The 17,118-nt window shown below is 44.2% G+C and overlaps 1 long non-coding RNA gene across 1 annotated transcript; it reads right to left on the bottom strand.

The window, feature by feature from the left end:
• Positions 1 to 568: 568 nt before the first annotated feature.
• On the bottom strand, positions 569 to 15,491 carry LOC127775815 (uncharacterized). Its single transcript, XR_008018041.1, has 6 exons — positions 15,069 to 15,491; positions 3,346 to 4,039; positions 3,015 to 3,270; positions 1,962 to 2,920; positions 1,138 to 1,873; positions 569 to 1,054 (listed from the first exon to the last, which is right to left on the bottom strand). It is a non-coding gene; the product is annotated as an uncharacterized LOC127775815 (long non-coding RNA).
• Positions 15,492 to 17,118: the final 1,627 nt, after the last annotated feature.

Here is a 17,118-nt window from a genome sequence, read left to right as displayed (position 1 = left end):
CATCAATCCCAATCTCGATCCCAATAAATCACGGCAAATGCAAACTAACAAATCCTAATTCTAATGTTAAATATTTTGTTGCTCTACTTTTTGATCTCTTCCTCCCTGTCCCCTGATCAGTGTTCACCTTACCGTTTTTTTTTTGGGGGGGGGGGGGGGAGGGGTTACTGACCCACCGCAGTAAGGAGGTAACCACGGTAACCGCGCGGTTACCGCGAAAAACCGCACAAATTTTGTATCCAAATTTTTGAATTCAAAATCCACGGTAGCGACACGGTAACCGCACGGTTTGGTACGGTAACCGCGATATGTTGGAACTGAAATAAGAAAAATGAAAAAAAAAGAATGGAAAAATACTAAAATGTGAGTATAATTTGGGATAATAACAAAAAATATATGGGATACTTGAGAACTTAACATGTGGTTATACAATAGAAACATTCGGCATGACCTATTCTGTATTGTGGAGTTGAAATTAATACAATAATTCATAACATTATAACAACAATAACAATCATCAATCTCATATTTCAAAGCATAACGATGTCCACATGTAGGTCCAGAATAACAATATAGTCCACAATAACAATAGAGTCCACAATATAATATCCACGATTACAATTCTAGTTCGAATGAAAGGAAATAAACAAGTACATGCATAGCTACGCATTCCACCGATTATATGCCATATTGTACTCCTCTGTGGACATGAGCATCAAGCCATGTGAATGTAGCAACCCCGCCTTGTATTCCTCCCAACTTTGACCTGTCCATGATGATGTTGTTTGCCACTGAGCGTACAATTGAGCATACCACTGAGGCTCTTGCCATTCATACACCCATGTAGTAGCAGGATAATCAGAAGATTGGGTACGGTTGTACACATACGTTAGATAGCCACTTTCAAAGCTAGAGGTACTGAATGAGCTAGAGCTATCCTGTTGTATGACACTGAATTGTTGCTGTTGTCGGGCTCCTGGTGCAATGGTAGTTCGTTGAGAGCTTGGAGCACCATGATCCCGGTCCTGAGTAGCACGAGTGAAGTCGCCCTTACCTACAAATCAAATAATTGGAAGAAAATTAACCAGTACTGAATTGGATGGTGAAGGTTGAAATAGCAATTGAATTATATCACACCAGTGAATTGAATAGGGCTGTGGTGATCTGACTGTTGGGTGTGACCCCTAGGAGGCACATTAGTAGTGCCTTGGCCTCCTTGACCATCGTCGTCGCCGTCATCTATTTTAGTTCTTGAGCTACTATCATTCGACTCTTGGTAGTCTGGGCTTCCTTGGGTCTCTTCATCGCTATCAACACTAGTCGATCGTGGACCTCTGCCCTTTACCTTTTTAGATGGACGTGCTTTTGGTAGCTTTCGAGTCTTCCTTTTTTCCAATATGAGTGTCACCTACATTCTTATCAGCCCACTCAGCAATACTAGAAGCTCCCATGGTCCTTCGCAGGTCATCCAAGTTCACTAGGTCAGCCACAAGTTGACTAGGCAGGGGAGCGTCACTCTCAGTTGAATCTTCATCTAGTTCGGGGCAAGCATTAGAGCGAGCATTGTCCATCCATTCGTTGATATGATTATTAGTTTCATAGAATGAGAGGTCTGCTAATCTTTGAAGGGGATCATCGTCCTCCACCCTAATTTGGGCATTTGCTTGCTGAATTTGAAGGCGAAGGTTGTAGTTCACATACACTAGCTTGTTGAGCTTCTTGTGGGTAAGTCTATTACGGACCTTCGTATGTACGAATGCGAATGTGCTCCAATTCCTTTCACATCCACTGAAGGAGCAACATTGACCAACCAAACACAACGCAAGCTTCTTCAATTTCGGCGTGTCTGAGGCGAACATAGACCACCATTGTGCTGCAAAAGCCAAGTAACATGTCATTTTATAATTCTGAATACATCAAGATCAATTAGACATATCATAGTTCCATGATTAGAAACATACCAGGTGAAGTTTTCCCATCTATGGCCATTTTTCTTGCTAGTGCCCTCCCAAATTCGCCCGTCTTACGTCGGTACATCTCAACCTCCAGCAAAGCGGCGGCAGCCGTATCGATGTCTGTCATCCACTCGAATGCCTGTCGGAGGTCTTGGAAGACAGTAGCACTTGGAGAATATGCGTAGTGCGTCCTAGGGTTCAATGCGGCAGCTATAAAACATGGCACATGTTAAGTCAGAGTTACATAATATGCCATGTGGATTATGTTATGACCAATACTTATTGGCATTGATGAGAGTCTCATCGGTTAGGTTGTGCATCCTTGTGTTAACAATCTCCATGTATGCTTCAAGCTCTTCCATTTGATTCGCAAAAAGACTGTCGTACTCCATTTTGAGCAACTGATATCTCAAAAGTACCTCACTCAAATTGGGGTTCTTATCCTCGTTAGCAAACCGAAGGAATGAGTACATAGGTTGGACAGAATTCACTACTGCCTCTAAGTTCTCCCACCAAGCCATGCTAGATAGACATGCGTGTGCATATCTACCTTCCGAAGTCCCACTGAATTTGCTTTGCATGAACACAGAGGAAGCCATCCATTGCATGAAAAGATCTCGCTTCCTAAGGAAACTCTGGAGAAACATGTAGTTTTTTCCGAACCTTGTAGCATTCCACTTAACCAGTTCACCACCTATAGCTGAGACCATCATAGCATGCAACTTGTTATGATTGTATAGCCATATGCAAATTTCCTTAGCACTCTCAATCACCATTTCGTGGTCTGGCATTTTCCCAACCTCCTTAAGCATCAAGTTAACTGTGTGTGCCACACAAGGTTGCCACACAATTGTCTTGTATTCTTGCCGTAGTACTCTGCATGCCTTCTTGTAGTTAGACCCATTGTCAGTGATAATTTGAACAATATGCTCAGGGCCTATTTCGCGTACCACCTTCCTTATCTCCTGCATTGGTAGATAACATAATAAAAATTAGTCCATGCCCCTAACACTGACGATAAGAGGTGATGAAGTAATTTGTTGCATGAACCATATCTACCTTCAGCATGAAGTTAGCATCCTAGCTTTGCCCGGTCGCATCAATGGACTTGTGGAAAAACATTATTCCATTGCAGTAAATCAAAAAATTGATGACCGACATACCCGTCGGACCTGTCCAAGAATCACACATGATAGTAACACTGTACTCATCCCAATCCTTCTTGAACCTATCAAATTGCTTCTTCACATCCTTCTCTGTAGAATCAAGATATTTTCCATCTATCTCCTTACCAGTTGGAGAAGTACACTTTCACCTACAATTGACGTATGAAGTAAGTAGTTTGCAATGAGTTAGAAAAAAAGAAATTCCCTAATAGATGCATACGTACCCCACTTTCGTGTCTCCCGAACAGCGCTCACAAAGTATGAATTATCGGCATTTCTATCAGGAATGCCGGCGGTAAAGAAGAACCTTGCCCAAGACTCACCAATGGCTTGCCTAGCTTGCTTCCCCTTCTTCGTTAAGAATCCTATGTCAATGCGTGGCTGCACAGGGGCCTTGGCAGATGCTAGGTTGTAATCTCTCACAGCAGGTGACTCCCTATGAGACGTAGCCCTTCGTAGCATATTGGTAATTGGGTTACTTCTACCTTTCTGTGCCTGGGGCTGAGCGGATCCACTCCCACCGCCATGCTCATAAGTGCCACCGCGGTCCTCAACATCCCTCCTAAAGTTTTCCTCTTGTCGTGAGGCTGCAATGGCTGCTTCCATTTGTTCCTCCTTGTCGGCATCACCTGTTAGGTCATAATAGTTGACCCTTGCCGCTTCAACCCTTTTTCCGATATCACTCTTATGCTGGTCACCTGGATCTTTTATCCTGTCCAACCACGCTTGAAGAACTCACGGACATCCGGAGGCACTGAATTGCAATATGTAACCCCCTTCCCTCTTGCAGCCAAGTGTTGCTTTAGTTGTGTTGCCCCACCACCGCCCCTCTTTGTATGGCAATACTTACAGCGCCATCCAGGTGGGATATTCTCCCCGTGCTCCCACACAGGGTCCCTATTATCTGCCATCTCCACCCTGTATCAAATGCATGAGAAATTATCACTGCTAATTATAAACATACCTCCTATGATGCAATAATACGACGTAATAATATGTATACTGGTAAGCATGCACCCAAATTCTTCCATACTATGACATATTTAATTTAACCTATATGTACATAGACCAAAGCAATCAAATATACTTCACATGCACGGTTTTAGCCAAGCACGGGCAACCAAATGCTGAAATAAACTCATATTCCCAATGTACTTCACATAATCCCCAAATATACTCCACATGCATATTGGTAAAAATATGTTCATGCATATTGACCTAAATCCCCAAATATGTTCATGCATATCACGGTAAAAAAATACAATACCACTGTTCTAGCCACGGTAGCCACGGTAGGGAGGACGGTTTCCACGGTTTTCACACGATTACTGCACCTACGTATATCAGCGCATAGCTAACGAAGACGACGGTAACCCTCCAAAACCGCACGGTTACCGTCCCTAACCGCGCGAAAACCATCAAAAACGGAGGGATTACCTCTTGCCCTTCGACCCAGGCGGTTACCGCCGCTTGCTGCGCGGGAAGCGGCCTCGCCGGCGAGGTGGCGGATCTGGCGCGGGCGCACGCCGTCGCCCCTTCGGACCTGAGCGCAGCTACGCGAGATGGGAAAAACGGTAGGAATCGCCAGAGAACGAAGCAGAGCTTCCAGGGATATTTTCCCCCCATTGTGGGCCTTATTGGGCCTCATGAATAGTGCATGCTTGGTCCATTCCATTCAATCTTTTTTCTTTTTTATAATTGACAATAGGTTTTGTGCTCAAATTTGAATTTACATTACTCTTTTTGATGAAATTTTTTCACCATAACAACATACAAATCAAGCTTTACATCCATGATTTTTTTTTTATTTTTTTTCAAATTTTTGAATTTGGGTAAAATTTGCCCAAACCCTACCGCCGGTTTTGATTACCGACCCCCCACGGTAAGCCCGGTAACCGCAGTTACCGCGCGGTTACCGGCGAGAAAGTGAACCCTGCCCCTGATACATGCACATAGAGTAGGAGCAGCAAACTCATACCTGGGAGGGCCCTCTGTGTTTACCACTTCACTAGAAACCAAAACGAAATCCAGATAGAATGTGAATTTATACCCCAAACCAAAACCTTGCAAAAATCTCACAGAAAACATATAAAACAAAAACTTATTTCCAGCCATGGCAATCAGGATTTTTTTAAAATTTTTGTTCCAATTCGGAGCTTGCAAACAAGCCATTTTGAACATTAAGAATTCTTATTAGATGTACAACAGTTGATAACAAAAAAAAAATAGATATATTTTGCTGCATTCTTCCACTGTACAGTAAATAGATTAGTGAAAGGCGAAAGGAGTGAAATACTCCTAGCTACGCAAAATATTATTTTTAGTATAACATTGAAGAGTACAATTTCATTAATTGGTTATAGATTGTCGACGGAGTATATCCGTCTATGATATTTATAAAGTATGGGAACATTGGAACCAAGGCATGCATGAGATCTTATCTAGTAAATAAGGGACAAGGGTATATACTAGTTTAGACCCTCAGGATAAATAATAATCCTACTCTAGTATGTATGTATATCGGGGAAAAACACCATACGGATTAGAACGAGGGAGCAGACTAGCTAATCAGATCCACCAACTAAAATCCACCGAGTATGCCTCAGTGGAATCTTATTGGCGACTAGGGCTTGACTTTCACCGGATTGTCTCTCGATGTTGCTCTAGCTATGGCTTGTAATTCGATCCCTCCCCTCCACGGGGACCTTATCTATGCTCTCTATAAAGTTAAAGCCCACTAAGTCTAAAGCTTAACATGCAACCATGCCACATCATCACCTACTAGCAATAATTACATATTTAATCTCATGCAAGTATACAACATGATCTACAATTTATTTAATTATACAAATCAAAATGCAAGCATATCCAATCATCACCCCTCATATCATTTGCACAATATTTAACAAATCTATCTATCACTTTTATAATATTTAGCATATACTTATCAATTTGACTGATAAGCCCTGATGTTTCATTATTTTTTTTCTTTGCACTCCTAGCTTGATTGTAAAAAAAAATATTGAGGATTTCTTAGTAATTCACGCGGCAAAGCGCGGGGAATCACTTAATAGTTATAATGATGACCGCCTTCTTCTTGAAGTAGAACTTGGAGAACCAAAACCAACCCTCACTCAATGACATTTAATCAGAGACCTATCGGACATAGTAGAGTACATGTATAACAGACGGAACGGGCGATGGCGATTACGGCTCCAGAGGGTCGCCCTTCTTCCCGCTAGCTCCTCTCTCGCTGCCCCTTCTCCTCACCGCCCTTCTCTTTGCTGCACACCGCCCTTCTCCCTGCCAACTCCTCTCGCGCCAGTCGCAGCCCGTTGCTTGCCGCTCGTCACCCTTCTCTCTGCTACACACCGTCCTTCTCCCCTGCCCGCTCCTCTCCCGCTAGCCATAGCCCACCGGATTCTATGTGCCGCCCTTCACCTCCGCGCGCCACCCTTTACTACTAAAAAATGATTTTTCATGGCATTACCCTATATTTTTCACTGGCGGCCATATAGGAAAACCGCCAGCAATAACGTAATGAGGGGTGGGGGGCTACGGACCACTAGGAAAAACCGATTTTCGCTGATAGCCGCGCTAAGAGAACTGCCATAAAAAACTCTATTTTTTGAGGCGGACCTCTTAAGTGTCCGCCAGTGAAAATAGTGTTTTCGCTAGCGGTAGGTAAAGAGGATTGCTGAAAATTTTTCTTGAGGCTAATAAAATCCGCCGCGCGCCCCCACGCTGCGCCTCTCCCTTCTCCCTCGGTCTCTCTACCTCTCTCCGAGATCCAAAATCCCTCTCCCTCTCCTCTCTCTCTCCTCTTCCAAAATCCCTCTCCCTCTCTCTCTCGATTCGGTGGGCGGTGGCACACTTGTTATAAAAGTTAGTCGATATAGCGGAACGACGACTAACCCTTCCGATCGCTTCCGTCATTGATCACCCAAGACATGCCAGATGACGACACAGGAACACACGATATTTGTTAACAAGGTTCAGCTGAAGCCTACATCCCCGGGGCTCTGATTATGGGCGCTCCTCCCCAACCAATATAGCTCCTAGCCGCTACGAGTCCATGGCCTCGCCGCCATCATCTCCCTGCGTGTCTACGCAACATTGTAGTCGCCATGGTTACATTGTGGTACTCCCCTCTCTATTTAAGAGAGATACCGGGTTACAGAGTCCGACTCTAACTCCACCCCCTAACACCTATTACAACTCCAAGTCTAACTGTAACCAAATAGAACTAGTATATTCGACACCTATCCTAACAAACTCCACCTTGACGAATATACGCTACCCAGAAGTAGTAGAATCACCATGCCAATCCTCCTGTCCTCCAGACTTGGCTTGTCTTCTTTTTGCAGCTTCACCACGAGCTACCCGACGAGCCGGCGCCAAACCCGTCGTCTTCAAGAGACTCCGCTATCCCTGTAATTTCTTCCTCTTGGACTCCACCTACAATAGTACTCTACCTTCTCTCCTATCATCACAGTCGTCTTGCCAAGCAAAATTGGACTCCTCCTTAGCTGTCACATCATAGACTCACCGAAGACCATGTTCACCTCCATCTTCTGTCTTTGATTTGATTCGATCTAATCCATGGCCAAATGACCGATGTCATCACCAAATAGATAAATCAAACTCACCAGACATAAAGAAAACCCTTTCTTCCTTGTCGTCTTATGAACCGAGCCAATAAATCCGACATGCACGCTTTCCCGCATCCGTAGACTGAGCTCCATGATAAATTGAGAAGTTCACCATCGCCTCGAATCACTCGACGAATTACCACGATAGTCTTCCCTCTTCCTCTTCAGTGACGCAGATTTCTATATATCCCCATCATGCCAACCCATATATCGTGGATATATCCTATACTGCCAAACAATATCGTTGACCCCATCAACGATATTTGACCCGCTGTTGCCCGGAAAATTTTCTTCAGTCCTGACCTAACTCCATATATCTCAACCTCTCGTCGAGTCCCAGATATATCTTGTTGTCACTAGATAATTTTATATGCGACCTGACCAGCCTGTTGCCACTAGTCTACTCGCCCTTCACAACTGCAAGCTATCCATATGTAGAACCTTCTTGTCCTTCTTCTGGATCCGTTCACAAATTTTTGCAACGAACCACTCGTCCGTTGAACCCGGTCTAACTGTCCAAGCTTCGCAGTCTAACCAGTCCGTCGGTCTGACCACCTTGTCGGCCCGATTTAACCGATTTACACGCACCTCACGCACCACTCTCCTAAGCCAAACTTGTTTGTCCCTGCATAGCGATCTGAATCCGTTGCTTTCCCAACGCGTCAATCTCAAGCGAATTGCCCTCTGTCTTGCTGCTTGCATTAGCACACCTCTGGCCTAACTGGACTGCACTACGTCTACATGCTGAGCTTTTAATGATCGTGCATGCCACCATGCATTCCTTTGTTTTCTCCATGCATATCCACGTCATCCTGCATGTCTCAATTCACCAATCCTATGCTATGCATGTGGGCAAGCAGATTGCAGCCTGGTCTGCTTGTACGCTTGGGCCTGCCTCCTGAGACATCTCCGATCGCTTTGCAGCTTAAGCCGTCGCCGCTAAGCACTTCTACATTGAGCTTTCAAAATTGATTCTTCTACGAGATCAATTTGGCCCCTGCCCCACGACAACACTATCGTGTTCAGATCGGACTCTTCCAATCGAATCCGACTCAAACTCCTTTGTGAATTCCTGCCGATCTTCTCTCTGCTCACATGAGATTGCTTCGGGCCTCCTGCTCGGTAGTGTGCACACACCGTAACGCGTATGACATGTATCCATACATATCGTCCGTGCCTTCACACGCACCGCAGTCGCAGCCCTCGTGTTCACCGTCCGCGACCTCGTCGTCCTCGGCCCTGCACGTCCGCCGTGCCGCGCCACGCTCATCGACTTTGCCCTTCCGACACTGGCCTCCTTGCCGCCGCGGATCCACGATCCCCGCGTGCATCGGGCACGTGTTCCGCCATTGCCGGTCTGATCGTGAGCGAGGTCGTTGCCTCCGCAACGTCCTCGTTGTCGCCATCAATCTCATCGCCACGACTGACGATCTCCTGTCGATGCGCGATCCCCACCTCGTGTTTCCTCCTCCACATGTCTTCTTGATCCAATGTTGATCCCCACCTCGTGTTTTCTCCTCCACATGTCTTCTTGATCCAATGTTGAAACCTTCAGCTCTGATATCACTTGTTATAGTGCGCAGCCCGGCCCACCAACCGTGGATCACCCAGGTCACATTGGGCCTGCTCCACCACAGGCCCAACCGGAGCCACAACTTTAGGTCCTGGGGCTACACAACCCAAAAGACTAGTCTGATGGGTGAGGACCGCCCCCACCTTTTAAGTTGTGTTCCCCCATCATCAATTACCGATGTGGGACTAAACCCAACAATCTCCCCCGTCACACATCGAGACCAACAATCTTCCCCGTCGCATCAACCCATGTGACCCCGAAGACTTGTTACCTGGCCTCAGGCCCAACAATCTCTCCCGTCACATTAACCCCATATGACCCCGAAGACTTCTTACATGGCCTCTCCACCATGTAACCCATGGAAATTGTTCCGGATTTCAAACCTTGGGCTCTGATACCACTTGTTATAAAAGTTAGTCGATATAGTGGAACGACGACTAACCCTCCCGATTGCTTCAGTCATTGATCACAAAAGACATGCCAGATGACGACACAGGAACACACGATATTTGTTAATGAGGTTCAGCCGAAGCCTACATCCCCGGGGATCTGATTATGGGCGCTCCTCCCCAACCAATATAGCTCCTAACCGCTACGAGTCCATAGCCTCGCCGCCATCATCTCCCTGCGTGTCTATGCTACATTGTAGTCGCTATGGTTACATTATGGTACTCCTCTCTCTATTTAAGAGAGATACCGGGTTACAGAGTCCGACTCTAACTCCACCCCCTAACACCTATTACAACTCCAAGTCTAACTGTAACCAAATAGGACTAGTATATTCGACACCTATCCTAATACGGGGTGGCGGGGGAGGGGGTGGCTCGGCGGCAGTGCGGGGTGGCGGTACTCGGTCGTAACGGCGCGGGGGAAGGTGTGGCTCGGAAGCGGCGTGTGGGGTGGCGATGTGGTGGAGGAAGAGGATGACACGGGTGGTGGAACCGGCGACGGCACTCCGGCAGATCCTGGCGATGACGCAAGGGCGGTGGTGGGCGGATCCTGGAGGTGGCACACGGGCGGATCTCGGCGACAGGCGGCAGATCCGTGGTAGGGCTGTGCGACTTCGACCGCATGCAACGACGACGACAGCAAATGAGGCCGTCGGCGATGACGACAGCGATGGATGATGAATGTTGTTGTTGTTTGTTTGTTCGTATTCAACTGATGTCGATGTCTGTTGATTTGTTCATGTGGATGATGGATTTGTTCATGTTGCTTGTTGGGAAATTGCAGTCAAAAGGGAATTTAGGTGGAGACATTGCAGTCAAAAGGGAATTTGGGTGGGTGATTTCTTTCTTTTTTTCTTTTTTTGAAAAATATCACCGCTGGCAGTCGGCTTAACCCAGCCGCCTACAAAAATCGATTTTCGCAAGCGGTGAAGGTCCGCTTGTGAAGATATTGGTTTTCACTGGCCTTTAATCACTGGCGGGGAGTTGAGCAGCCTGTGAAAATGCATTCTGACCGCCTGGAGAAACCCATTTTCTAATAGTGCTTCTCCCAGCTAGCTCCTCTCCCGTCAGCCACCACGTGCCGCCCCTTCTCCCCGCTAGCCGCCGCTCACCACACCATGCTTCCCCCTGGCTGTCGCCCTGGAGGGGATTGGGAAGAGAGGAGAAGAGAGGGAACAAGGGAGATAGAGAGGAGAAGAGACGGCGGAGAGAGGTGAAGAGAGTGCTAGCCACTAACATGTGGGACCTGCGTGGGTCCCATTGCTCACTCAACCGTATTGAGTACAGTCAACTTGCCACGTCAGCTAAAACCGAATATAATACTGTCGGGTCTCAGGTAATCCGGTTTTGCAACTTGAGGGGCACGAACTCAATGTTAAGATGAGGAAGCTTTAGTGAACTTACTTAGGAGTACAAAGGCCAAAATGAGAATTCTGTCCGATTAGCCCACCTAAAGCCCACAATGACCGATGGACCGTGGCTCTGAATTTAAGCCCACCGAGCTTCATTTCCCTTGGCCCACTGCACGCGAGACAAATGACGATGCAAGACTTGCTGTGCATCTGAGTATCTGGGAATTTGCTAATTAGCGCGTACGTACGCGCTATCAACGTTGTATATATGCAACTTTCATTAACACCGAAATTAACGGCACAAATTAGGTAGGTACGTACATCGTACGGTAGGAGCGTTTTTTTTTTACATGCATACGGTAGGAGCGTTTGTGCCGTATACAGGAGGAAAATATTTTTTTAATAAAAGATCTAATCTGATGGTGTAAAATAACGGGTCCACTAATTTAAGTGAAAAATCAACGATAAGATTATACAGTGCCATGTGGCGGTCTAAGAGCGTTTGTAAGATGTTTAATGCACTTTTAGTATATAATAACTAGGAAGGAAGCTCGCGCAGATGATGCACGGGCAATTCACTTATTGTTTATAAAAGGAATACTAAAAGATATCTCACCATATTCACTATTAGAATCATTACCTTAGAATATTTATTCCATAAAATCTTCGATATACTATATGATGATGCCTATTATATTAAAAAAATCACTTTATTATCTCCATCCTTCACAAACATACGAGTTAATATGTGTTTTGGTTTTTTATTTTATTATATATACATCTAATTCACTTATATATTTTCATGGGTAATGTACGAAAGAATAATTTATATTATCAAAATTGTTTATGATAATTATTAACACTATTAAGATGATATTGGCATAATTATATAGGGACATAATGTGGTTCCATGTGCCATTTTCGATCGTACGCATGTATGTAATTATGTATGTATGTATGTATGTATATTTTTCATTGTGAATAGTAGTCTCTCGGATCTATATAATTTTTCTTCGTTTTTTACAAATATTTTCCTCTTCTAGGGGATAATGTGTGTATGTGTATTCACAGGATGGGTATGCATGCGTTTATATGAGCGCCCAACTAGTTTTTACATCGTTAGAAAAAAAAAACATTCATGAAAATTGGCGGGGTGGTGTCAAGTGGTGCCATGACGACATGGCTTCCTCGACAACATCGCTAGGAGTTAACGCTGAAAAAAAACTACCATACAGGAGGAATGGTATATACACTCTTTTTTTTTCTTTTTACATCTGTTGTGTATCTACGTATATAGGGAGGGATTAATTGTTTTTAGGAGCAAGGGTGTCGGCTCCCAAAACTAAAGATTCGAAAACCGACGTGTTTAACTGTATCAAGCCCTGGATCAGTAGATTGATACAGCTTCAACAATCTGGATCATCATTGCGTACAGTTGAAGAAGGCTCCAAAGGAGATGTTATTACATAAATTAATAGGGGAATTTACAAGATTGTGGCTAACTATTACAGCAGAAGCTTATAGAGTGACTCAACTCTAATGTTTTGCTATAGACTTAAACCATCTAACTAATCTAGATTTGTGAACTAGGTTGAAATAAGACTAACTTATATGATTGAATTCCTGGCTTCGGCAAGAACTTCAAATTAACTCTGGAAAAAGGGGTTTGAAGCAAGGGTGAGTACAATGTACTCAGCAAGCTATTATATTCAATAATGAATGTATGAAAAGGGTAATATTTGAGTAGGGTTACGATTACTTGCAGAAGGCAGAGAATATAGAAATAGAAAGCCTGATGTTTTAAATGCAGCAGCATTTAGTAAAATCTTGAATTAGGTTTCTAACCAAAGTACCATATGAGTCCCGATACTCAATTCCGTGAGCACGGCTATTCGAATAGATTCATGTTTATTTTACTGCAGTAAATGTACGCTTTACCCGCAATCCATGACATGTCAATATTCATTAGCTTAGTCATGGCAAAGCTTTTCGGTTACTAACATCAGTGGCACCTGTTCTATGAACTCTCATCCTCATGCGCTCTGAACGTAACGTTATCAGCAGTGAGAGGAGTTATGGCGTTCCCGAGGTTTTTAGAGGGAGAACTGGTTGAGAGACCCCTGTCATCTCAACCAGGTTTTCACAATACACACACACTTGAGCTCAACAAATCATTTACCTGCGCCTCAGTAAATGTTATAGTTGCCCTTCGCGGCATATGCCCTTCGCGGCATAAGTTTGCCTCCTGCGCGAGGACTTAAATAAGAACCACTGTACAGAGGTACCACCTTTGCTAGACAACCTACTTTGCAAGGTCTGTCCCCATTCTAGAATTGCGGTCGTACTCGTTCGTTTGACATAAGTACTTGGTAATAACTATATCGATTGAGACAGTACTAGCCACCCGGAAATCAACCAATTCCTACGTACTGTCCCAATCTAAGTTCATTATATTTTTATGCAGACTAACTAGGCAGGGCTAAGCAAATCTAGCATATATCTGGTTTACTATATGTTCAGGTTATGCATTCAAAATCATGAATGACTAATGCATAGAATAGAGATATAGAATATAGGGTAATTATGTTCAAGGGGAGGAATAATAACTTGCCTTGCTCCAACGCGAATAAATCCAAGGTAGGCAACCTGATTATCCGATCCTTGAAATACCACAGGTTGCCATCCAAAATAAAATAAACTCTACTGAAGGAGAGGAAGAGCCAATTTCAATAAAATCCATAAAATAACAAGAAAACGATAAACGACTAAAAGGGCTAGGGTTTAGGGTATAACCTATCTCCTTTATAGGGTTGGGATTATTGGGCTAACATTTTATGTGGAGGTTCTAAAGGGTTAGAGACTAAAGTGGATAGGAGATTAAGCAACATTTGTCGCTTATATTTCATGAGTGGGTTTTAGTTTCTTGGAGATTAGGGGATATACTAAATAATCTAATTGGTTAAGTGGATATGTGGCTAGTAACGGTCGAAGTTGGGCTTTGGTAGAAGAATGGCTAGGATTTACTTGTTCTCGAGTCGATTCTGAAATAGGATAGCATATCGGCTCGTATTTCATGTATAGGTTATGGGTAGTTGGAGGGTAAATGGTTGGGATGATATTGTAGCTGGCGTGGAGTCTGGATAGCAAGCTGATTGAGGTAGGATAAATATCAGCTAGGGTTTAGGTGTTTGCTAGTCGCTGCTAGAGTTGGGCAGTATAACGACTAGAATTGGTATATTCTCTAGCCGATGTCAACAGACAGCATAACGGCTAGAGGGATAGGAGGTTTGTGTGGGTTTAGTGGGACGGAAGTGTTACTCCGATAACCGTGAGTGGCGGCAGAGCGGCTAGGATCACACAGAGCCCAAGAGCTAACTGTGCGGCGTGCTGTGGAGGTCGAGGGAATAGTGAAGCTCCGACCACTATACGCATCGAGGCGTGGGGTGCCAGGAGTAGCACTTCGACCTTAAGGTTTGGTTTTTCCGGGCTTTACAACCAACGGTCCGACATCGGGGATAGTAAAGGTTTTGCCGGGCTTTACAACCAACGGTCCGACATCGGGGATAGTAAAGGTTTTGCCGGGCTTTACAACCAACGGTCCGACATCGGGGATAGTAAACCGCGAACGTCCCCATGGAAGACGTAAAGTTCCAACCGGCGGCTTTTTAGTGGCTAAAGGGTATTTTGGAAATAAATGGAAAATATTTGAAAAGGCAAATATAAATTCAAACGATATTTGAATAAATTCAAATAAAATATTAAAATAGCAAATTTGCTGTCAAAAGATAGGGTTTGAATTTAGATGAATTTAGGTCCAAGTTTCACTGGAATCGGATCTATGGTTTAGGAGATATGGGCTTCTAAAGAATAGGATTTGAATTAAATCTAGAAAATATGAAAGTGTACTGTGTAGGGGCCCACCTGTCAGTCTTCCTTTTTCCTTTTCTTTTCCTTCTTCCTCCCGTCTTCTCTCTTCTCTCTGTTTCACAGAGAACCGAGAGAAGGAAGAGGGGAAGGCGAGCGGGCTGCCGGCGCTCTGGTGGATGGGGACGGCGGCGTCAGCGGCGGCGCGTGTTCCCGCGCACGGCGCACTTAGGAAGGGCAGTGGAAGGCGAAGGGAACAAGGGAGGAGGCCGGAACGGCGAGCACAATTGCATGAACCGGAGAGAGAGAGAAAGCTCCGGTGAGGCTCGATTCAAAGGGGAAAAGAAGGGGGAAAGGGGTAAAATGGGTTCGCCAGAGGGAGGCAAAGCCGATGGTGCAAGGATTTGGCTAGGGGAACTATAGAGGAGGAGATCGACCGATGGCGGCGTCGGCCGGACTTGACAGGAGAGAGAGAGAGGAAGAGCTTCAAGCTCTGATAATGTGAGGAGGGGAGGACGATCTCGCCGGCTATTTATAGGCGGTGGATGTCGGTTGCTTATGGCGGTTTCGGAGGAGAAGGCGAGAGGAGACACGGCTGCGGCGGCGTGAAGAAGAGAATTACGGCGCCGGCTTCGTTCTCCTACTGGCTGATGAAGGCGGTTTGGTGCAGTGGCTGGCGTCAGCAGGGTGAGGTGGCGGTTGACGTCAGCGGCGGATGCTTAGCGGCGAAGGAAAGACGGCGGCGACGGCTCAAAGTTGCGGTGGCGGCGGCAAAGCCGCGAACGGCAGCAGCGGCGACGTGGGCGCCCTGTGAGCCCACAGGAGAAGAAGGCGACGGCTCGGCTGGGTGGTTGGGCCGACTTGGGCCGAGTGAAATAGAGGAGGAAAAAGGAGAATTCGGCCCAATCAAAAAGGAAGAAAGTCTAATTGTCATAGAGGTTTAATTTAGAGGAGAGTTTGTAATTGGAAGCAATTTGGATGGCTAAGGTTTACAAGGGATTCGAATTCGGAGAATATTTGAATAAGAAGGTTTGAAAGGAAATTATATCCAAATATAATTTCCAGAAGAGATATTTTCTGGTTTATTTGAGTGCAATATCTTAGAGATGGAGTTTATTTAATGCACTCAAATAGGAATTCAAAATATTAAACACCATAAATAATATGGCTCTTGATTTGAATATTTTTGAGTATGTGGAGAGAATATGGAGGGAGTAGAATAAATAGAATGTTAGCCCAAGATATGTCGTATGAAATTTAAAGAATTAGACATGGGCTAAATAAGGTTTTCGATTTGGGGTGGAGGGATAGAGTCTATTTTCTTAGCACAAGAGCAATTATTCACAATATTCCTAATAATAATATTTCTTGTGCCGAAGAGGGAATCAAGCCACAGGGATTAAATTGGTGGCTAGATCAAAAGGAGGAACTTGAATATTTGGCGATAAATAAGAATAGATTTGAAATCAAAGGATGGGTCGACAATTAATTCCAATAAAATTGGAATTGATTCGGTTTAGGTTTGGAAGAATTTCTTGGACCATAATTCATAAAAGTAAAAAGGATTTTCAAACTAAATTTGAATAAAGGAAATTTTGGTCGAAAGAAGGTTTAAGATGCAAAATCAAATCAAAGAGAATACCTCAATTTAACAAAACCAATTTTTAGAATAAAAACCATGAAAGATTTTAAATACCAAAGAGGGATTTTATGCATGTTAGTTTTAGGAGGTCCCTCTAATTATAATTTCTTAGGTTTAGGAAGGTTATTAAGAACATAAGAATCGGCATGATGCATATTCAGAAAATAGCAAATTTTCAGTATGTTACAAAGGGATTACTTGATAGATCTAATATAATGGTTGAATATAATGGATACACCGGTTAAGTGTTTTACTTTTATTCTTAGATTTTGTGTTATTTATTAAAGCGTTACGTGGCATCTTAGGATTGTAGGAACGCTATTAGTCATACTTGGCAATCTATTTGTAGTCAACTATTGTTTGATGTGGCTTGATGGCAACCTCTACTTACCTATCATTTGTTGATGATTACCCATTCAGTATTATTTCTTAGCATATCGTCAAATTCTTTTTATAATGTCTTAT

The sequence above is a fragment of the Oryza glaberrima genome, chromosome 6, assembly GCF_000147395.1.
Source record: "Oryza glaberrima chromosome 6, OglaRS2, whole genome shotgun sequence".
NCBI classification, from domain to species: Eukaryota; Viridiplantae; Streptophyta; class Magnoliopsida; order Poales; family Poaceae; genus Oryza; species Oryza glaberrima.
Note: the sequence above shows the minus strand (reverse complement) of the source record. Positions and strands in the feature narration are given on the sequence as shown.